Here is an 18,085-nt window from a genome sequence, read left to right on the forward strand (position 1 = left end):
TTTAAAACACCCTTGAGGTGTGCAAAGGAGACCTGTTGGGCTTAATTAAAAATTACCCTTTGCTTTAGATTGTAATGTGTGAGTTCCATTAGGAAAACGTTTTTAATGCATCTTGATACACTCTGATCACAAAAAAAGCTATTCGACTGTTAGTAGCATTTAAAAAAAAAAACCTTATGGACTTGAAAAAACACCTAGAGCTCAGTGGTATTGCATAATGATCGGACTTTTTCCCTGACTTTTTTTCTCTTGTACAGTACTTTCCCATTTGCGTCGTTTTCATCATTAAAATGATTTATTTTGACATGTAGCTTGGTGAGTAACCCAGAACCCTATTGATATGTCAGACCCCCCAAAAAGCATTCAGAAGGGGGTCATTGAGTTCAAAAGAAGCAAAACATGTTCTCAGGCTATCTAATTTCCAGGGATATTGAAGCTAGCTTTAGCGGGAGGATTAGAGAGGTTCAGCTGCACAGCCATGTCTGATAGCAAGAACACCAGACTGTTTAAATGGTGGATGGTGCGTAAGAGCACATGTGTTTGATTAAAGAGACTGGTCAGTCTTTCAATTTCTTGGTTATTTGACAGTCAGCTTTTAGCTAAAGTTTTCAGATCTTATATCTCAGTGATTCAGGACAGGAAAAGAAATAAATGATGAACTTCTTGTTTTTAGTTAACTTTTAGTTGTTAAACAATTTCAACAACTTGTAAAACACTTTTAATTCGGGGTATTCAGAATTAGCCCACAGTATTAGGCTTTAATTTTATATTTTATGTTAATTAGTATCATTTCTTTTTTTAAGTAGTTTGTTTCATGTACGTTATATCAGTACGGACCTGAGGGTAACTCTCAAATATTACATACAGATGCAACCACTCACAGTGTGTGACAAAGGTCTTGTCTGTGACAAGCTTCCCGGGCCATACTGCAATTTAATTCAGCACACCAACTTTTCACTTGTAACAGAAGACCAATGTTAGAGAAACGGTTGCTTCATTTATTCTGTTTTACTACTTCTTTAAACTTATGGAATATTAACATTGAATCATGTAAAGGAAAATTTTGGTAACTAAAAATAAGAATAACCAAAGTAAAATAAGTAAAAAAGTTAGCTAAATTTTTAAATAATAATGCAATGAACTTCTGGTTAATACCCATAATATGCTCTATTGTGAACATGTCTATATCCCATTGGCTATTTTCTCCAAAGTCTCTCAAATATTCAGAAAACATTGCCAAGTTTCAAGGTCCACATCTCACCTCTACATCTCAGTATCAATCAATAAGCTGCCAGTGTGAACTGTGTATATTCTAAATAAATAAATATCTAATAACTTTCCAGCTGAGCACATACAGTAGGTCTGTAGTGTGTCAGATGTCACAGTCTTATCTGTGACAACATGGTCAAGCACTTTTTTTCTCCTCTTCAGATCAAATGAACATCCTGTACACTTAATATTGTACCACAAAGTTACCTCTATGCTTTTAGCTGTTGTTAAAGTCACGCAGCAAGACTGTAATTAATGTGGCACTCAAGTGATTCAGTCAGCTAAGGTGATCTTGTGAGATGTAGGGCTAGGCCAACCAGACCAGATTATGCCAAATTGTGTCTGCGCTGTCATTAGCTGATGGGGATCAGTATTATCTGAGAGGCAGCCTGCTGTGGCGGCTGAGTCGACCTCAGTCTGTCTGCATGACTTTGAATTGCAAGGCGAGAGCAGTCTCTGGGACTTGACAGCTGTCTAAGAAATGTTTGAAACATCTTCATTCAGAGACAAGCATCACACCTCCAGTCAGTGCAAACTCTCCAGCAAGGCACTGTGGTGTGTGGCCTGTCAGATGTCTTATCTGGCACAGTATGGTCGAGTACTTAATGCTCCTCTGCAAAACTTAAATAGCAACCTTTTCTTCGATTTTGTGTTAGCATCCCCTGTTGTAATGCTTTAAATGACTACATTATTCTGTTTTTGAAAAAAAAAGTTAGTTCTGATAAAAAGTAGTTCACAACCAATGTCACAGCCTACTGGTGAAACAATTTGATTAACAGCTGTGAAAATTATCAATGGCTATTTATTTAGTTGAATTAATTTTATTTAATTCTAATTTAAAAATGTACCAAACCATGAGACTTGAGTATCAGAAATATCTCTCTGTGTGGTTTTTGAAATGGGTTTCATTTTATTATTTCAAAATCATTGTGTAATGTTGTGGTTAGTACAATATTTAACTTTAAAACAAAAATAGTGCTTATCTGTAGAAACACTAGCCATTTTTGTTTTCAGAAACATCCCTGGGCTTTTTGATAACGACACCACATATTTCATCAGCTCTTATCTTCATGCTATGAACTGCTGGTAAGGAGGCTAGTTCTTGCTTGGCTGTGAAATATATTGCAAACTCACATGCTACTGTGGATGTGCACTGTCTACTGGAACACAGCCAAGGTTAAGATGTTAAACAATGGCTCAGTTTAATCCTTGACCCAAATATGATCTCTTCTCATGCTGATGCATGCACATGCTTGTAATTCCTACAGTATATTTGTGGTCTTCCTATTGATTCTCATTATGTTATTAACTATTCCAAAAATCATTTGAACAACATAGACCTAAAACAATATTTGGACAGTTTAGACCTTTAAAAAATATGCCATTTGATTTATAAAGAAGCCATTGTCATTGTTTGTCAAACATTTCTGTTTGTTACGAGTTAGCTAATATTATCTTGTGCTTTGCACATACTTTGATAGTAATGCCTCACCACACAAACACACGGATGCATAAATAATTATGATGTATTAGTAGGCAGGACTGGCAAGAGTAAATAAGGCAGCATTAAATAAGAAAAAAATGGTACCAAAATAAACTCCAAAATTAAAAAGCAAGAAAGGTTACTAATGAGGAGAGGCCAGTAGTTAGCCTGATCTTCCCAGATCTAGAAGCTAAGTAAGTTTGAGCCTGAGTAGTAAGATAAGATCACTTTATTGGCCATATACAATTTCTTGTATTAGGAATTTGTCTTTTCGCATGCCCCAACTCCATGAGACACAGAGAGAGAGAGAGAAGCTTGGGGTTAGAGCGCAGGGTCAGCCATTTATACAGCGCCCCTGGAGTAGTTGGGGTTAAGGGCCTTGCTCAGGGGCCCAACGGAGTAGGATTCCTCTGCCGGCCACAGGATACGAACTGGCAACCTTCCAGGCACAGGTGCAGATCCTTAGCCACAGAGCCACTGCACCTCACCACACAGTACTGGGATAGGAGACCTCCAGGGCTCCAAGAAAACAACCAGGTTGTTGCTGTAGGGGATGCTTGTGGGCCACTAGGTGGCATGCCTCCTTCTGAGCCAGAATGTCCAAAATAAACTACAGTGTAGTTACTGGTGACACTGGGCTGTAGGTGACTTTAGAGATCCTAACTACTTGGTCATTAAAGCTACCAGGTCTCTTGTGTGCTAGGTCTACCCCTAGCTGATCTGAATGGAAGTGGGGCTGCTGTAAATCCATACAGTTTTTAGAAAATGTTAGCGATACTGTAAATAATCATCTAATTTAGCTTCTCACAACTTTAAATAAAATAGAAGTTAAAGAAATGCTCCTTAATTATCTGCTGTTTTGGCCTTTTTTGTGGTTGCCTATTACAAAAGCAAATTTCAGCTTACAGTAGTTGTTACATCCCTCGTGTTTAGTATTTATTGAAACAAATTAGTTAACGGTTTGTTAATAACATCCCTTTCATTAAAACTGCGGAAATACCATCTGCTCCAAGCAATTTGTTTTGCCTGTCAGCATTCATAATCCCTGTAACACTTCACCTTCCGTTATGCTGATATTGTTCAGTACTGGGTAGGGTTGTTCTGTAAGGTGAAGCATTTTTTCATTTGTGTACAATGCAGTAAATAATCAATATGCTTTCTGTTCTCTCTCCAGCATTTGCACATGCTGTACTGTAGTGTGTTGTTAACTGAGGTATTTTCACCTGAAAATAAGATGGCAGTCCTGACATCATTCAGTACAAGCTTTCAGGGTTGCACTTTGCATTCATCATATTTTCCTTAAAGAAATCCATGCATATGTACAATTTTATTATGAAAAAAAATAAAGAAAAACTAACAGAGCATTTCTGTTGTGTCTTCAAAATTAAGTGTTGCATACTTTATTGCAACCTTTAACTTAAGAATGCAGCTTCTCTGCAGATTTTCTGAAGTTCCTGTTCATTTAATCTTGGTCAATCATGTATTAAAAGAGGATCCATTTTAAGCTACTGTAGTACTATGATTAGCAGAAACATTAAATGTTGACTGCTGTTATTCTTCTAGTTGGAATTTAAAAGACACAATGTAAAGTTCTTACTAATTTGAAGTAGTTTTCTTGCAACTTTTGATCGGACTCAGTTTTGGGAAACAATTACTGAACGGTGTCATATACTGTACAATACAAGCCGCCAAAAGTCTCTGAGAAAAAGTTGGAGATAGGAGCAAATTAGCACTCGTCCTAAATTTAGCTTGGGCCCCAAATACCAGAGCTGAGTGTAAAAAGTCTCTAATTAGTGCGCGAATGCTAACCCTAACCCTGGCTGTGGTTTCAACTGAGCATTTGCAGATTATCTTTCTGAAGCCCTCCAGTCATCAGAGTTTGAAATGTTCTCCAAACCACGAGAGATGAGACTAAAACAACCCAAGCCATTGATAAAAGCTTCTATAAATTTACAGTATTAACTAATTTATTAGTATTATCATCTTTTGATACATTTTAGTCACATGAAAAATGCTGGTAAAATGCTATTTATAAGAGGATCCATTTTAAACTACTGTAGGACAAGGGTTAGCAGAAACATTAAATGTTGACTGCTTTTATCCTTCTAGTTGGAATTTAAATGACACAATGTAAAGTTTTTACTCATTAGAAGCGGTTTTCTTAAAACTTCGGATCTGACTCAGTTTTGGGATACAATTACTGAATGTTGTTCTATACAATACAAGCTGTGAAATGTCTCAGAAAAATAAAATTATTAGAGCAAATTAGAGAGATTAAAGCAAATTGGCAGTCATCCTAAAGTTAATTTGGGCCCCAAATACCCATGGTTGACTGGAACAATGTTGTGTGGGAATGCTAATCCTAACCCTAACTGGGGTTTCAGTTTTGGGATTTAATTACTGAAAGGTGCCATATACAGTACAAGCATCCAAAATTCTCAGAAAAAAAGTTGGTGATACAGTAGCATAGAAAATGTCTGCTTCTGCTGAAGGTAAGATGTTTTCAAAGTGATGATAGTTTCAATTTTAATCAAGCTATATTATACAATGCCAAAGTTGTATAATTATGTATGTGGAGGGGTAGATCTAAGTACTGCTTGTTCTATGACACATACTGTAGTGAGTTTTATAATAATGAAGAATTCCTTACTCTTATATAGGGCTTTTCTGGACACTCCACTGGAAGCAATTATAGGTAATGGGGACTCCCCTCCACCAGTGCTAATGTGTAAACTCACTACACCAGTAGATGTGGATTAATAGGAGACCATGGGAGGAGCGGTGGCACTGTGGCTAAGGATATGTGCCTGTGGCTGGAAGGTTGCTGGTTCAACTCCTGTGGCTGGCAGAGGAATCCTACTCCGTTGGTCCCCTGAGGAAGGCCCTTAACCCCAACTGCTCCAGGGGCACCATATAAATAGCTAATCCTGTGCTTTGACCCCAAGCATCTCTCTCTCCTTGTCTGTGTGCGTGTTGGTTTCATGGAGAGCAAGCTGGGTTATCCAAAAAGACAAATTCCCTAAGGCAAGAAATTGTATATGGCTAATAAAGGGATTTTATCTTATGATTGGTAAAGACCAGGAGGAAATTTGGCCAGGACACCTGGGTAACACTTTTATTCTTTTCAAAGAAATGCCCGGACTCTGCCCTTTAATGACCATGGAGAGTCAGAACCTTCCTTGGTTTTGCCATTTTATAGTGTTGTGTCCAAATATACTGAGGCATTAGGACCTATACAGCCCATGGGGTGAGCACCTTCTGGCCCCACTAACACCTCTTCTAGCAGCAGCCTTAGTTTTTCCCAGGAGGTCTCCATCCAGGTACTGACCAGGCATTATTTTGCTATACAAATAATTGTAATTTTATCAGAATTATCTTGATTCACTTATATTTATACCATGAACATGGAATGTTTTTTTTCCCACTTTCAGGACTTTCTAAATATTCTAAACATTCTCTTTCCATAGGCTCTGCTGATCCAGTTAAGGCCAGAGAAAGATTTTAGGTTGAATGCCCAGATATAAAATTAAATTGAAACTTACCTTGGGTGACACACACAAAAGTCTGTGGGAAATATATTAATTGAAGTATTTAAATATGTTAATTACATAATGATGCTCTCAGAGACCAACACAAGAAGAACAAAAAGTCAGTGGCAATTTTAAAAAGCAGCCGTTGATCCTCATTTATTTTTGTGACACATAACCAAATTATTCATGTATAAGAACTGAATTGCTCTGTATTGTACAGTACTGTATGTGCTCAGGGTTCTGCCTTGTGCCCATTGCTTGCCAGGATAGGATCTGTTTCCCGCACAAACCTGAGTTGGGTGAGTCAGTTGGAAAATGTATGTGTGGATGATGTCAGACTACTAATAGAACATTTTATCATTTCAGTCACATGTATGATAACAATTGGTGTGATACTTGCAATGGGAAGGTTAGTTCAATACTCATTTCACAACTACAGTATGTATAACATTTGTATGGAACTCTGGAAGGCTGCGACTGATAAAATGTAACATTTGGAATACAAATTGATCGTTTAGAAACAGTGCAATGACTCCAGACAGGAGTGTCAGACCTGTACTTTAAAACATTCTGTAGAGATGCAAAGGTTTGGAAAAATATACTGTATATTGATCATCCAGATTTATGATCATATACAGGTGTTGGTAAGAAACCAATGCTGGTAGAACAACATGAGGCAAAAAAAAAATCTTCCATCAAGGACTGGGTTTGTTAAGCCTGCATCCTGGAGTAGTCACCTCAGTTTGTAAGAGAACTTGCCCAGCTGAAAAGTTACAGCTTGCCTGTGTTTATCTCTCACCGGAAGTCATGTTTGGCTCCTCTGCTGACAGAGCAACATTTGTAATCACACCGGCCTTTAAGTTGCTACTTGTTGTTAATTCTTCCTGACACAGTTTACGTTCTGCTGAGTGAGTGATTGTGCAGCTCAGCTCCGCCTGTTGGTATTATGGTTTCTGAGAACAGGAAATTTGTACAGCAAATATCAGCTTTGTGGCGTCAAAACAGAAGGGCGACAGTAACCTTTGTTTCAGAGCTTGGGCTTCCCAGAAAATGAATACATAATTATTTTTAATGAAATTAATAACATTTTGCAAATTCATGGAAATTCATGACAGCTTTAGCATGCTGGTTTAATAACAAAATGGAGTATATAAGTTACATTTACTTCAAATTAATTGTATCATTAATTTAACCAGATAGGTCAGTTGAAAAAACACATTCTTATGTGTAGCATCTACTTGGAGAGTAGAGTACAGTATACAGTACTGTACATATACAGTACAGCTGTCATTAGTACTATAGCAGTGTCCAATCTGAGATTTGAGCTCATTGTCTCTTGCAGAGAAAACTGGACTGTGGAAGTGAAAGCATCAAATTGTATGCTTTAGACCACGGGGGTCTAACTTTGGAACTTAATTTTGCCAAAAGACATAATAAACCAACAATAAGCAGTGCACCAGGTGGTCGGTGTCTGTTTTTCTCTTTTATTTTGCCTCTTCTTCCCCCTTGTTTTGCAGTTTCTCTGTCAAAAAATTAATAAAAAAGATTGTCTGATGTGGGTTCTATCAACTAAACAGGAAAGAAGAATGATCTGTCACTATGATGAAAGACTTCGAAGGCAGAAAAGGTCAAAATCCAATGTGTTTGCCAGTTTCTTTGCTGTAACATAAGGTTGTCAGAAGGTGAGGTTATAATAATGTGTTTTCTGGGAAAACAGTAAATGTGCCTGGCTGCCCAAGATATGTTTTTCTAATGACTGAAACAAAGAAATTGAAGCCCTAAAATTGCACCTTGCCTACTATTTTAATTTCACTTCTGCATCACTTTGTTAAAAGTAAACTCTGTCCACCTATCTGAAATCTAAGCACTTAACCCAAGACAAGGTCTCGGGGAAGCAAAAGCCTGTAACTGCAAACAACGGGTGCATGGCAGAATACACTAAGTTTCGCAGAAGCCAATTAACCTACCAGTATGTCTTTGGACAGTGGGAGGAAACTGGAATATCCGGAGGAATCCCACTTGGACAGTCAGGAAACATACAGGCAGTTTGCACTCCTGGGAATGAACTCAGGGCTGCTGTGCAGTCCTGCAAAATTAAGTTATTTGTCTGAATTGATCCAACATTACAGTGTACCAGTTTGTGTTCAATATCAGATCTGGCCCACTGGTCCACAGTCAGTTTAATACAGAAACAGCGGTTTCTTTTTTTAATATTATGAAATGCTTTCAGGTGCCTTAGTGTAGAATAAGGAATTGTTCAGATTAATGTTGAGATATAGTATTTTGTATCTGTACAAATGAAATATATCTGTCCATCCATGGGTATTTGCACTTTAGTGTGGGAGCAGTCAATACACGGTTATAAGATTCCCATTCATGTTTCTCTCACATATTCCAGAATATTTGGCTAATGACACAATACTTCAAAGACACAGGAAATTGAAGTCCAAGGGTTTTTATTGAAGATTACATTTATCTGGAAATTACACTGAAATTGTTCTACAGTAATACACATCATGCAGCCAAAAGCAAAAAAACAAAATCATCTTCAAGCAGGCCACTTGATCTGAAATGAGAAGAATACATTTCAGTGAGTTAATTAATAAAATCACAGGTTTTGAAACACTTTCCAGCCACTTCTTTGTGTGTGGACAAATGCTATTCCCGAGATTGAAAAGGGACTTGTATTCAATTTTTCAGTCAAAACAACATTTTCTGTCAAAATAAAAGCATAAATAATACATGTTATTCATCTGCTGCACCTGGGATTTCTGGATTCCCATTTATAGCTTATAAATGTCTGTTTAATGTACACTTGGTGGTTTTTTATATCCCATATTTACAGTATACTTATACTTAGCGTACACAAAAGCAATTCCTTAGAAATTACTTTATGGCTTACTTTTAACAAGTATATTTTGATTTAACTTGCAAGTTCTTAACTAAAGCTATAGGTTTGAACCTTTTCCCCTGAGGTACAGCAGTTAAATTAAGTAAATGCAATTGTTTTTCTGGCTTTGTGTAGTGTTTCCATGTTTAATATCTGAATGACTTTGTGCTTTAACTATTGACTTCAGGGCTATTTTGCCATTTTCTGTTCCATTCAGCTCCAAAGTTAGAGGGAGTTTATAAGGAATGCAGACATGAGTTGTGAAAAGCAAGTGACCATTTTTAAAAGAAAAAATGTGGTAATTTGCAAAAAATACCTACGGAACCTTCTGGTGAGAGTCTCCTCACTCAATAACAGCTTTTGATTTTTTTAAAGAAAAGGAAAGAAAAAGAAAAAGAGAATGACAGTTGCATCTAAAATTAATTAAAATAAAGCTATCTTAATATATATATATATTCATCTGTCAGTAATACATATTTTGTTTAATTTATTCCTGTAAAATGTGTCCACAGAGCTGTCAAAAGGTTAAAATATTTATATTTAAATACATGAAAACAATAATTCACATGCAGAGAAATATCTACAGTATATTAACACTCAAATGGACATAAGTTATTAAGTTATTAAGACAGAGGTAAAATTAGTGAGAATATGGTCAACTGAGGCCATTGAGGAGTTAAGGGACTGCTTGGATTCCACCAATTTGGACTTTTTCAAAACCCCCAATGACAATTTGGATGACTATGCGGATGCAGTCGCTTCTTACATCAGATTTTGTGAGGAAACCTGCATAACAACAAAGACTGTTTGCAGGTACAATAAAAAAAACCTTACTGCTGAGCTTAGAAAACTATGCTTTGCCAGGGAAGAGGCCAATAGAAGTGGTGACATTTGCATATACTGTAAAAAGGATAAGTATGCACTTGATAAGGCAGTCAGGACTGCCAAACGGCAATACAGGAAAAAACTAGAACAGCAGTTCTACTTAAACTGTGCATTCATATAGAAGGATCTCCAGTTCTTTACAAACTATAAATCAAAACCTTCTAATACTGCAGCAGACTCCTCACTTGCAAACCAGCTTAACATTCTCTATTCAAGACTTGAGAGTCAAAGGATTTCCACTGTTCATCTAACAGCGAATCTGTCAAGCTTTTCAAGTTTGCGGACGACGCCACTCTGGTTAGTCTTATCTCAAACAATGACGAATCCACATACCGGGAGGAAATAAACTGCTTGGTGTCATGGTGTGGAGTCAACAATATGGAGTTGAATATACAAAAAACTGTGGAGATGGCCATTGATTTCATGAAGAATCCCACCCCGCTCCTTCCTTTGGTAAGTCCATGGTTTCATGTTTAGCACATTCAGAATCTTACAAATTTCTAGGAACTGTCATCCAACGGGACCTTAAATGGAAAAGGAACATCACCACAATTACCAAGAAGGCCCAACAACGCATGCATTTTTTTAGATAGCTTAAGAGACTTGGGCTGTCACAAGCGCCGCTGGTCCAATTCTACACAGCCAAACCAGAATCAGTCATTACATCCTCTATTTCTGTTTGGTTAGGCTCTGGATCATCACACCCAAAGCAGAAATTACAGCGCATTGTGCGATGTGCAGAGAAAACCATCGGCGGCCAGCTCCCCCTTCACTGATCTATATCTGTCTAAAATGACAAGGAGGGCGGGGAAATTCATGGCTGACCTCTCACACCCCGACCACTCTGTCTTCCAGTGTTTTCCCTCTCAGCTGAGACTAAGAGTGAGAGCCCTAAATACCAGGACTAACTGGCACCTGCACAGCTTCTTCCCCCAGGCCATAACTCTTACAGTATAAACAAGGACACTTCGCTCATCCCTCCTCTGTGATCAGTTGTACATTTTCATTTAACGGCACATGGAACCCATATTCTCTGTAAATATACGCAGTATTCATTTTATTGCTCAACTGTATATATTCTTAAATATATACAGTATATTAAAACTTAAAACTATCAGCATAGTGTTAATTACCCTGTTCTCATTAATGGAATCCATACTGTACAGTATATTGTTATCGCCATGCCTCCAGTCTTTCAAAACAGTTTCTTGTTAATGCAGGGAGTTAAGGTACTAGGTATTTTGTTTAAAAGTAAGATGCCTTTAATTGGCAACTTATACAAATTTCTTAACCTCTTTTCTTTCTTCATACTGAAAGCCTTATGTGAAGGAAGACAACCAAAAAAATGAACCTAAACATCTTGAGGGTGCTATTTGTTGTTTTGTTCTGAAGTTGCTTTAAGGATTTAATAATTTATTTTAAATTGTTTGAATTCTATCTAAAAGCTCCTAGATTGCAGAAAGAAAGATTATTTCAAAGGGAAAAAAACAATCACAGAATAGGTTTTGTACCCATTCCACATTAAATTTAAATTATTCATCTATAATCTTAAAAGAAGAATTTTAGAATAAGCCCTACAGTTCACGAGAAAATGAATGACAAACCCCAATGGAAAATATCCTGAGGATTTCAGGTGGAGTTGTAGATCTATCACACGTTGATAATGAAAGTGCATTTCAGTGGTATAAGATGAAAGCAGAAGGCTTCAATTACAAATAAATCATGTATTTCAATAAACTGGAATGTGTGGACAATACGTCATAAAAGCAATTTTACACATTTATGGCAAAAATAACAAGATTTTCACAGAATATGAGAGCAATCAATAGTGTATATGTGCACTGAGTGAAGACACTCCGAATTATAGGAAAACCAATTGAAAAACCAAGTTATACAATGTCAATTCCAAATGAAGAATCTGAGCTATTATCTTGTCTGAAATTAAATTTCTCCCACAATAGTTTTGACTTTTTTAACTTCAGTGAGCACATGAAAGTTAAAGTATAGTGCTTTGAGGGACAGCAGTGTGGAGCAGAGGGTAGGGCTCTGGACTGACTACCAGATGGAGCCAGAAATTCCAGGTTGGATATAATTGTTGTGACTTGAGTAATGTTCTTTTCTTAAATGACTGCAGTTAATGAAATACTGTATAAATGGATACTGTCCAGGACATTATTTTTAATAAGAATTTGTTTCGATTTATCATGTTAAAAGAGTAAAATGGAGGATTGAGCTAAACTTTAACAATGAAGAAATGACACATTTTGTAAGTGAAAAGACGGTTAACTATTACAGCCAAGAAAATCATTATGACTACAAATCAAAGTCAAAGTTTCAGTTTAGCAAGCAATCTTTATTAGAGGTAAAAACAGAAAGAGACTGATGGAATATGAAAGCTGTACCACTGTTAATGGCTGAAACATGTAACCACATTCTGTAAACTGTTCAGTTTTGTTAAATATCATAGAATTTTGTATACCTCGTTTCTATTTTGTATTGTTGATTTGGTAACTGCTCTTCTGTATTCCTAATTTGCATTCAACAGCTATTGATCCAAACGTCTTTCCCGTTAGGATTCTCAAACCAGTACAAGGAGGGAGGAGGAATTTGTGAACACATACAGTACTTTCAAAACCAGCTGTTGTCGAAGCCATCTGCCATTGACCACACTAGGAGTCCCACAAGAGAGTTCAGCTGGAGGTATGATATCGCTCTCACTTACAAAATGGAAAGCTCACAAGCCCATGGCAAGTCAAAGGGACCGATGTTGTAATATAACTGGAGATCCAAGCCCATCAATGATTCTCACTGTCTGGGCAATCCTAATCACTGTCCAGTAATGGCACCACCCAGAGGCTCGCAGCAATGTTATCTGGAGTACAAAGTCCAAGCTGACACTTTGGGTGAGCACCAATACTGTTTCATCGACTTGGGAGCCGCAAACTTTAATGCATTGGTGTGAGTATGAATTGTGTTATGGAAGAGTTATACTGTAGTATCAGGTGAATCCAAGGCAGGAGAAGATGCTGCCTAAGAAACTAGGCTGTACATGTTATTAACACTAAGCTCAAAGTCTTACATTCTTACTGAGGCAGTTGTAACCTGATGTACTGTATAATAGTCACTAAATTGGTTAAATCGGTTACTAAGTCACTGTGTTGTTGTTGTTTTCACGTGTTTAATTTAATTGTGGGGTGCATTTATCTATTGAACAACCTCTGATACTGTATCTACCTTTTAAAGATGAGAAGTATTTCAGTGTTACTGTGGTTACAAGACGTACTGTAAAGAACAGCAAATTCTTCAGAGAATATTGAAAATCTGAAATGTCAAAGGTCCTTTAATTTTGAACTTGTTGCTACTAAACAGGTCCTATAGTTTGAGGTCATTCATCAAAACTGAAGCCAAGAAAAATATAAAAGGGAACAGAAAAGAGCAGACCAAAGCTAACAAAAATAATGTCACTAGCTTTTTGTCAGTTACAGCGAAAATGCTTAGAAAATGGTACATATGTCTTTGTGGCCCTCTAGTTTGAAGCATAACTTTTTAAGAGATAATTGTATTGAAGGTTGATTTAAATTTGGGTGGGGAATGTACTATGAGAATTCTTTGCACAGTGTTTGTTAGAAGTTCCAAAACCCAGATGAGAAGGACTGATATTATCAGTCAGACATCGTAAGAAGAATCTTGGAAGGTAGCTGTAATAGAGGAGAGAAATTAGATTAGACAGTAGACTCAAGAGCAGGGTTAGTGTGTACTGTTAAAGTCATGAATATCTGAGAAATGTTGGCATAGAAAACTGAAGGAATAAAAGTATGCTATTTGCAATGTACTGTATGTGGCATGTTCATTAAATACCATTGTACCAGTATTATTCACATGACTGAAATGTGTCTAAAGACGATAGATTATTGAAGTTAATACATTTCCAAAAGCTTTTATCAATGGCTTTGATAGTTTAAGATTCATATTTCTTGGTTTGGGGAACTTTTCAAAATCTGATGACTGGAGGACTTCAGAAAGAGAATCTCCAAAGGCTCAGTTGTAACCCTAGCTAGGGTTAGGGTTAGCATTTCTGCACCAATTAGACCATTTTTACATTCAGCCCTGGTATGTGGGGCCCAAATTAACTTTAGGACGTGTGCTAATTTGATCCTATCTCAACCTTTTTTTCTGAGACTTTTGGCGGCTTGTATTATATATGGCACAGTTCAATAATTGTTTCCCAAAACTGAGTCAGATCTGAAGTTGTTAAAAACCACTTCTAATGAGTAATAATAAAAACTTTAAATTGTGTCATTTAAATTCCAACTACAGGGATAACAGCAGTCAACATTTAATGTTTCTGCTAACCCAAGTCCTACAGTAGCTTGGATTGGAGGACTTTAATGACAGATTCTGTAACTGCTCAGTTGAAACCCCAGTTAGGGTTAGGGATAGCACTACAAAAAATACATTTCTTTTAGCTCAGCACTGATTTGGGGGTTCATGTTGGCTTTAGAACGAGTGATTATTTGCTCCTACTGTATCAACACCATAGTTTTTATTGCTTCTATAAAAAAATATTTTTATAGTTATGCTCATGAGATATGAATAACAAGTGATCATATAGTATATATGATTGAAATCTTATTTGTTGCCGCAGATTCTCTATTTATTCACAAGAGATTTATTCCGGAGTGAAATGGAATCAGACATATTTCATCTTTACTGCAAGTTAGGCTGTTAATTGCAAAGCAATGGGTTAAAATAAAATACATACTGTAGCATATAATTTCAATATGCATTGTGTTGCTGTGCTATAGCCTCCACCAAAAAATAATCAGTGTTTTAAATAATGTAATGTGTTAGATTCTCACAGCCATCTGTGAATAGTGCAATTTACAGTATATCAAAATCATTATTTGTGTTTTTCTCTTTATGTTTTCTAACAGCTTCTTCCAAATTATAGCGGCAGGGGAGCCACAACCTATCCCAGCATGCAAAAGGCACAAGGCAGGTTTTGGATTGTGGGAGGAAACCGGAGCACCTGAAGGAAACCCTGACAAACACAGGGAGAACATACAAACTTCAGACAAATAGCACCACAGGTCCAGAATTGAACCCAGGGCTCCAGTGCTGCAAGGCACCAATTCTAACCAACTCACCACGATGTCACCCTTCAGAAAGCATCACTTTTTCAATATTTAAATTGGAAAAGTCATGTTCTGTACAGAACAGGACACTATGTAATCAGTCTCCACAGCTTTCTTTTACATAATCATCCCAGTTTTATCGCTACACGTTTTGTAGTAGTAAAAAGAATAAGCAGAAATGCAAATAGGAAAGTTTGTTGCTAAATTTATGGAGGATTCAGATTAGTTTCTCTTTTTTGTGTCCCTTATAGAAATCTGCAAATGCAGAAGTGTGCCTTGTTTTTAAGAACATAATTTTTTTTCCCTTTGAGAGCTTGACATCACCCTGCAACTCACAACTGGGAACCCACTGAAGCTAAGCCGGTGTGAGCCTGGTCAGTACCTGGATGGGAGACCTCCTGGGAAAAACTAAGGTTGCTGCTGGAAGAGGTGTTAGTGAGGCCAGCAGGGGACGCTCACCCTGCGGTCCACGTGGGTCCTACTGCCCCAGTATAGTGACGGGGACACTATACTGTAAACAGGTGCTGTCCTTTGGCTGAGACGTAAAACCGAGGTCCTGACTCTCTGTGGTAACCCCTGCGTCCTGGCCAATTTTCCCATTGGCCCTTACCAATCATGGCCTCCTAATAATCCCCCTCTATGAATTGGCTACATTACTGTGCTCTCCTTCCCCCTAATAGCTGATGTGTGGGGAGCGTTGTGGTGCACTATAGCTGCCGTCGCATCATCCAGGTGGGGCTGCACATTGGTGGTGGTGGAGGGGAGTCCCCATTACCTCTAAAGCACTTTGAGTGGAGTGTCCAGAAAAGCGCTATATAAGTGTAAGCAATTATTAATTATTATTATTATGATTCAATCCATCCATCCTTATTCTAACCACTTCTTCCATTTCAGAGTCGTGGGGAAGCCAATCCCAGCAAGCAACAGGCGCAGGGCAGGTGAATGATTCCATAGGTGAGAAAGAACATTTCTAAATCGATTCATGCAAGTGATGTCCTTGATTTCTTTTCTAACATTACAGTCAAGAAAATTTTATAAACACATAAAAGTTTATCAATTTAGGTAGAATGTTGTCATGGTTTATAACTTCTGTAGTAAAGTTACAGGCATGGGCTTAATGGGATTCATAACGATTGATGGTGCCTCCTGTGAGAGAGCTCATGTCTTAGTGATGAGCTGCTTGGCATGAACAGAAGAAAAGGAACTCTTTAGCAGTTGGGAGAAGGATGCTTTCCCTTTGATCTTTTCTTTTTTATGGTTGTACATCCTAAGCTGGCTTTCAGTTTTTTTTAATCTATTTCCTTGACTTTGAAAAAGCATGTTACTCTGAGATGCAAGGCACAGAATAAACTGCGATTTCTGAGAAAACCCACCAAAACCCCTCATCGGAACAAAAGTGTTATGGACAGAAATCACCATGGGTACAAGTACCATGTAATTTGAAGAAACAATATTTTTTTTGTTTCCTTTGAGAGCTTGGCAAGTGTCAAGAAACCAGAGCACACAATGAAGCCTTGAACAAGAAATAATGTTCTTTATTGTTCTAGGCCTCATATTTCTGTAATTACCTACAGGACAGAATCCATCTTTCCTTGTTACACAAATGCATTCTGGGAAATGTTATAGATTTCAACCTACTTTAACTATTTTTAGTTAAGTAATCTACAAAGCTGACATGAATGTGACATAAGTTGCACTATAGGACCAGTCTTTCTGCACAATGGGTCTCGCTCAGAATTCCAATGTACATTAAGTAATGGAGTTAAAAGAGGAAGGGCATACTGTAGCAGGGCTCTTAGTGCATCTCGCTAGAGATGTCACTGTCATGGACTTTTAAATCACTCATCTTTTGGAGGAATCATTTTGACACTGATTCAGGATATGGAGCTTAAATACTCAGAGGCGTGCCTGAGGCAGCAGTGTGAGTTTGTCCACATGTGCTTCTGACACTCTAAAAGAAAAGAGCCAACATCAACTATTTTTGGAGATATCACATTGTAGCATCAATACGTTGTCTAGGAAGGATTTGTTATAATTATTAACTTGGATTTGTGAGTGGAGTGTGATGATTCATGTATGAAATCATGTTTTAAAAGGACATTGTACTATTGTTTACACAAAGGAAAGAAAGGACTGACGGATATTATCTGAAATAAAAATGCATGTAAGCATGATATACTTGATTATTACAGCTGGGCTCGATCAGCAATTTTGTTAACATTACTTACTTATTGGTATTGTTTGTATCAACAAAGCTAATTAAACAATGTGAAAATAGTATTAAAGGACCATATGTACTATAATGTATGCTTTTCTTTTATAAAAGAATAAAAGATGCTGATTCAAGCCATGGCTTTCTCCACAACTCACTTTTTATTAAAGATGAACTTTGGACCTGTAATTTTTACAGTATTTTTTATTTACAGTAAAAATAAACAAAAATATTTTTAAAACAGTCCAAAAACAATTTTTTAACAGTAAATTAAAACTAAGCAAAGTACAGTTCTGTACATGTACTGTAACTGGTAAGGCAAACTGGTTTTACAATATTATATTAAGTTTTGACAACTTACTCTTGCTCATTCCCTGGGGGTCACTAGGTTTGTAAGGCTGAGCCTCAGCTTGTAAATCTGTGAAAGAGAATCTGCTACAGACTGAAAATCCAGTCAGATTTTCAAGCAGTTTTTCTCCTGATGATCTCCTTGGTTGGACTGGCTGTGTGTTTTTTGGATCATTGTCATGTTGCACGGTAAAGTAGCTTCCAATATGTATGGAAGTGTTTTCTTTTACACAAGCAGACCACATGTTTCTGTAAACTTCATAATTAATTCTATTGCTGCCATCATTAGTTACGTCAACATTAAATACGAGCCAGTTCCAGATGCGGTCATGC

Source organism: Lepisosteus oculatus, chromosome 6 (assembly GCF_040954835.1).
Source record: "Lepisosteus oculatus isolate fLepOcu1 chromosome 6, fLepOcu1.hap2, whole genome shotgun sequence".
In the NCBI taxonomy this organism is placed as follows: Eukaryota; Metazoa; Chordata; class Actinopteri; order Semionotiformes; family Lepisosteidae; genus Lepisosteus; species Lepisosteus oculatus.